The sequence below is a fragment of the Vanacampus margaritifer genome, chromosome 8, assembly GCF_051991255.1.
Source record: "Vanacampus margaritifer isolate UIUO_Vmar chromosome 8, RoL_Vmar_1.0, whole genome shotgun sequence".
Lineage (NCBI taxonomy): Eukaryota > Metazoa > Chordata > Actinopteri > Syngnathiformes > Syngnathidae > Vanacampus > Vanacampus margaritifer.
The window spans coordinates 2,810,060-2,815,834 of NC_135439.1; the positions used below are offsets into that span (position 1 = coordinate 2,810,060).

At 37.9% G+C, this 5,775-nt stretch overlaps 1 long non-coding RNA gene across 4 annotated transcripts; it reads right to left on the minus strand.

Annotated features, from left to right (window-relative positions):
• Positions 1-2,068: 2,068 nt before the first annotated feature.
• Positions 2,069-5,149, minus strand: LOC144056344 (uncharacterized). Of its 4 annotated transcripts, none has more exons than XR_013295040.1 (3): positions 5,035-5,149; positions 3,737-3,840; positions 2,069-2,750 (listed from the first exon to the last, which is right to left on the minus strand). It is a non-coding gene; the product is annotated as an uncharacterized LOC144056344 (long non-coding RNA). The 4 variants fall into 4 exon arrangements; XR_013295039.1 differs by having other exon boundaries at positions 5,031-5,149; XR_013295038.1 differs by having other exon boundaries at positions 2,069-3,840; positions 5,031-5,149.
• Positions 5,150-5,775: the final 626 nt, after the last annotated feature.

Sequence of the window (5,775 nt, forward strand, 5' to 3'; positions counted from 1 at the left end):
CTGGAAACATAAATGTACATGTAAATATACATTTTAACAAATTTACTTAAATGTTTAAACCTCAGGGTGAGGACCTTAGCAAAGTGTCTTTGTCGCTGGCAAATACGCAAGACAACCAAATAGTATTACTTGTAAGTTTCTGAGTTTTTTTCTGGCAAATCTACCATTTTATAAGCTTGCAAATTTGCCACTTTGTAAAGTCACAAATTTACACGTTTTTCTCTCTCGCAAATGTGCAACTTTATGAAGTGGCCTCGGAATATTGCCCCCACTCTCTAAAAAAATATATTTATATTTATATCATGAAAATATTTTAAGACATTTGAAAAAAAAAACTACAGAATTGAAGTTTCTAACACAATTTAGATTACTAAGATTACACTGGGGAACATGTTTTGTTGAGCTAGGTTTGAAAGCGGTTTCTAACAAATGATTTTTGTGCTGCATCCAAAATAGAGCGATCATGTCTTGTTGAATTATAGGAGCTTTTGCAAAGAAGAGACAATTTCTTCAAATAGATAAATAAATGACAGTGTATTTCCGTTCAGTATTCAAATTGTGGCTCCAATTGGCAAGCAAGTGCATTTAGCAGCACATGCTAATTGACTCTCATCTCTTGTCCTTGTCTCCATCCGTCTTCCAATGATACGCTCATTTTAGTAGAAGCTCCACATTAGAATTTGTCCTCACAAGCAAACATAAATAATGATGCTCAGAGCGTGTCGGAAAACATTGCTGCCCGCTGAAGTAACTTGCTCTTTTCCTTCCCTACAAGAAACCTCCGGTGGTCCCGCACCATTTTTCTGTGCCCTTAAAGAGATTTATAGATGAATAAAACTCAGCTCGGGATTGTGATTTATTTGGAACACGGCTCTTTGGCTCGGCCTTTCTCCCCTCTTGGTGGCGGAGGCGGCGGGCTTTACCTGGCGCGTGGCCACCGACGAGTCCATCTCATCCTCGGCAGCGTGCTCGCTGGGTCAGAGCTAATTCCAGTCAATTTCGGAAAAGCAATCTGTTAGACTGTGAAATGGGTCTCGGAAGAGGTCAGCGGGAAGGAAGTTTCTGCTTGACGGGATGTTATTGCTGTGTTTTCAGCATGTTGGGGATTTTGATGTGTTCTCCTGGGAAAACATTCAAAATGTTAAGTAGTAATCATAAAACAACAACAAAAGAACAGAACATCGCATGTTGGTTTGAATCGCTCCCGACAAATGAACTTTCTAGAAACATGTGTGAGGAAAATCAAGCCGGGCATTTCATATTTCACTGCCGTCTACAGACGGTGCGCTAACATGAGCGCGCAAATGCTAATTAGCCTCCTAACAGGTGAGGACGTCCCCACAACTCACGTTTCATTTTTGATCATGTGCTGCTGCCTTGCTCTTGTTGCCTGACACCCCCAGTGGATGACGGGTAATGGAATTTCAAATACAAACTAAAAAATATTTATTCATGTACATTGGTAAAAAAATTCAAAACAACATTTAATAGAAAATAATCAACTGCTTATGCTTATTTAAAGTGCATTTGCTCACCAACATGAAATAAATTGATACAAATTAATTATAAAAGTATTATTACGGCTAAAATATTTTTCTTTGCCCCCCCCCCCCCCCCTTAATTCTTGTCAAAGGCTTAATAATTGTTTTGTGGTGTAGGATTGGGTAGTTATTTTTTGGTTGGTTTACTGATTCACTTGCTTGTTTATTGATTAATTACATAATTTATATACGATATAATTTATCAATTAAATAACTTTATGCTGTAGTATTATCAAAAAGACAAAAAAAATCACTCACACCAAATTGTATATTAATAAATAAAAATACTGTGTATCAAAAATATTTTATCCATTGATCTATATTTAAAAAAATAATACAAAAGGGAAATTATATTTTTATTTATTTGGTATTAAAATAAACTCATTTTAAATCTAAAATGATATGTGATCATTGATAAACAAGTGAAAATGTTAAGTTCCGGTTTGCAAATTCAGTATTATTGAATTTTTGATTAATTGGTTGATTATCATATGAACAAAACAAAAAAAAGGACCGCCAACCAGATCTTAAGATTTAAAAACCTGTGAAATATTTTTTTATTTCATTTTGTTTTCAGAAAATATAATTATTTTTACAAAACAATAAAAAAAAAACAATAATGTAAAAAAAAAAAAAGTGAACATGTAAAGTTAAAATTTTCAATTTGAGTGTTCAAATCACATGATAGCAATAAGACAGACACAACCACAATGAGGCAAGTCAATCACTTGTTGAAGCAAAGGAACATTTGCATGATGGACTTGATCAGACAGTCGGCGCGTCGGCGGTCTGCACGTGGCTTGTAAAGTGTCTGTTTGATGCTGGTGTCATCTTCTGATGATGTATGTTGTTATTGTCACAGCACACAAGGAAGCTTCAAGTCTCCATCGGGGTCTGACAAATGCAACAAATGCACAGCTGGAGGAAAGAAACAAATTCTAATGGGATCATGCATCATTGGCTAAGTATCGCACACTTTCATTTATCTCCGGAATAAAAATCAATTTCAATTCAGTTAATTTTTTGTTTCATTGATTGATATAGCGCTAAATCAGAACGACACTTATCTCACGGCACTTTTCATACGGCGCAGGATGGCGAGCCCTTGAATGAAAAACGTGTCCATTTGTTTACGAGCATCAGTCGGTGAATCCATTTGGTGCGATAATGTGAAGGCCGTCACGTCGAGCTTGCACCAAGATGATGAAACTTCAAAAGCGGGGAACGCAGAGAAGATCGGGGGAAAAAAGAAATGAATAAAGCGCTTGAATTTTCACTCAGCGCTGTTCGTTTAGTATCAGTCAAGGTGTCGCGCTTGTCATTCGTGTTCATTGGGAGAAGACAAAATGCGTTCTAAGCGGCTTCCTCAAAAGGCTTTTTACTCATCACGACATCTGCAAGTGCAAAAAAAGATGACAGCTTGGAGGGCAACATCAGGAGACACACACACACACATGCATACACACGCACACAAACGCAAGTGAGAAAATTTAGGTGACCCCCGCCCAAAAAATACAAGTAAAAGGTCACAAATACATGCCCTAATCCAAGTTTTAAACCCTATCCCTACTTTGAAACCCTACCCATCGGTTGGAACCCTACTCTGGTACACTAACCCAAGTTTCAAACCTCACTTTGAAACATTCACCCTACTTTGAAACCATACTTGGAAACCCTAAACCTACTTGGAAATTCCAACCCTTATTTGAAACCCTAACCCTACTTTGAAACCCTAAACCTTGTCTGAAACCCTACTTGGAAACCCTAACTTTGAAACCCTAATTTTACTTTGAAACCCTAAACCTTGTTTGAAACCCTACTTTTACTTTCAAACCCTACTTTTACTTTCAAACCCTACTTTGAAACCCTGAACCTGGTTTAAAACCCTACTTTCAAATACTAGCCCTATGTAAAGCAGACCACTTTTTTTTTTTACCATGCTGCCATTATGCAATAAGCATTTCCTTCATTTTTGAAGATTGCATTCTCAGGATCAACTACCAAAATAGCCCAAAACACCAATATATTTTGCATGAACCACCATAAACTTTACTTGTTTGTGACTTTAAACACCACCGTTTTCTACCAAGTACTAATTGTTTCCTCTCAAGGTTAGTTGCAAGACCCTGTTTGCAGCCTGAGTAATTGTTTGGCTAATGCGGGACTGGGAGCGGACAAGCAGTATGTCAGCTCACAACAAGCGCCGTCCACAGAGGGCCCGGGATGGAGGATGAATGACTGTGATAATGTCCGTGGTCTCCCGGCAACAAGGAGGCAGTTCCTTCCGAGCGGCGAGAAGCTGGCGGATGAAAATGTATTAAACAAATTAATTGGGAGAAGATGAAAAAAACACTAACAAAAAGGGGGAGGGCAGCCCAGTGGATTTCAGGGAACAGTGTTATTTTCCTGAGGGAAGATGTATCCACGAAAAATGCATTTTCTCTCAATTAGCAGTCAGTCTATTGTGCCATGGATAGTTAGACACATACACCAGAAGATTGACATTCTTATGGAATGCATTGCAATGAGCACAAGCATCGAAATGCGAATTTTACCAGGGCAAACTTGCACATCATCAAACGCTAGCACATCCGTGAGCGAGTTTGTTTTAGTTCATACCTTGGCAAGGCCAAACAAACAGGGAAAAAAATAAACATGGCTGGTTTATCTGTGTCTGAAATCTCCTCACCAGTTGATGCAAAAGCACTCGCCTGAACAAATATTTGACCTCCTTGGAGGCGGTAATAATAACCAACAAATCTGTGCAGAATAATGCACACAATTCAATGAGACGAAAGAAGCTGGCAAAATTGGGCGCAGACGGAAATAATAGCCGGACCTTGACGGCACATCTGTTCACTCTAATACATCTCACTAAGGAAGCACTTCTCACGGCAGCACTAGTCTGCTCAGTGCTAGAACCCAAACAAGAGTTCTGAACATTCAGCGGGAGAGAACAATCCTAACCCATACAATTTTAACAATAAAAATAAATAAGTAATTGTACTGTCTCCGCCTTGTTTGGACAGTCAGCTCAACTCATTGTCAACATCACGACAACACCACTTTTCACTTCACACCATACAGATATGAAAAATAATAACTAAAGCTTACATTTACAGTTTATGAACTAGATCAGAGGTCCCCAACCCTGGTCCTCAGGGACCGGTATCCAGCCTGTTTTCCATGCCTCCCACAGCCAACACAGGTGATTCATAACATCAGCTAATCAGCAACCTCTGAAGAAGGCTGATAACGATCTCCACCTGTGTTGGGTGTGAGAGGCATGGAAAACAGGCTGGATACCGGTCCCCGGGGACCAGGGTTGGGGACCTCTGAACTAGATGATTTAACGTTATCTCCACCGCTATAGTAATGACATCATCATGCTAACGCAATGCTAGTGCGAGTGCTAGCATAAACTAACGTTCTTTTCAAATAATAGTGGCACAGAAATGTGGATCAATAGCAATAGGAAGTTGCACATACTCACGATGCTACCAGTTGAATGAGGATTGTGCTGGGTTGTAGTTTCACGTTTCTCTCGTTGACGATCCCATGTCTTTTACTCCCTGATTTCGCTAATGCATTTCCAGTTTGCCCTACGCGACTTCCTATTTGATGACGTCACTTCCTTTTGTGAACTATCACGTTTTTTTTTTTTTTTTTTTAAAGATGGAAATTAAGTACAAAATATAATATTCTTAACTATTTGTAGGAATACTGAAGTTTTTTTTTAACACAATAGTGATAATTGCCATTCACAATGTAAAGCTATTGTTTTCTAGCTCTGATTGTGGCTGTGGTTGCTGTAACGTTGTGTCCTCATTCCCAGACAAATTTTGGTCTACTTTAAAACTTCATTCCACATTCAAAAGCAAAATAGAACAAAACAATTCCAAGGGTTATTGCAAGGCCTTCGAAAGTTGCCCCTTCCTGATGTAACATTTATGTTTAAGTAACATATTAGGATGTAATGCACACTATATAGATGACATGAAAATAGGAGTCACTATGGTAAGAGTTAATATTTCAGAAATATTCGATGCATTAAAAAAAACTGCATATGAATTATACACCAACAAAAAGTACAGTGAATGTAATCATTTAAGATGTGTATTAATTTAATAAAGTAATGTTAATATATATATATATATATATATATATATATATATATATATATATATATATATATATATATTACAATTAAGTGACATCTAGGCGTTCTCCGACC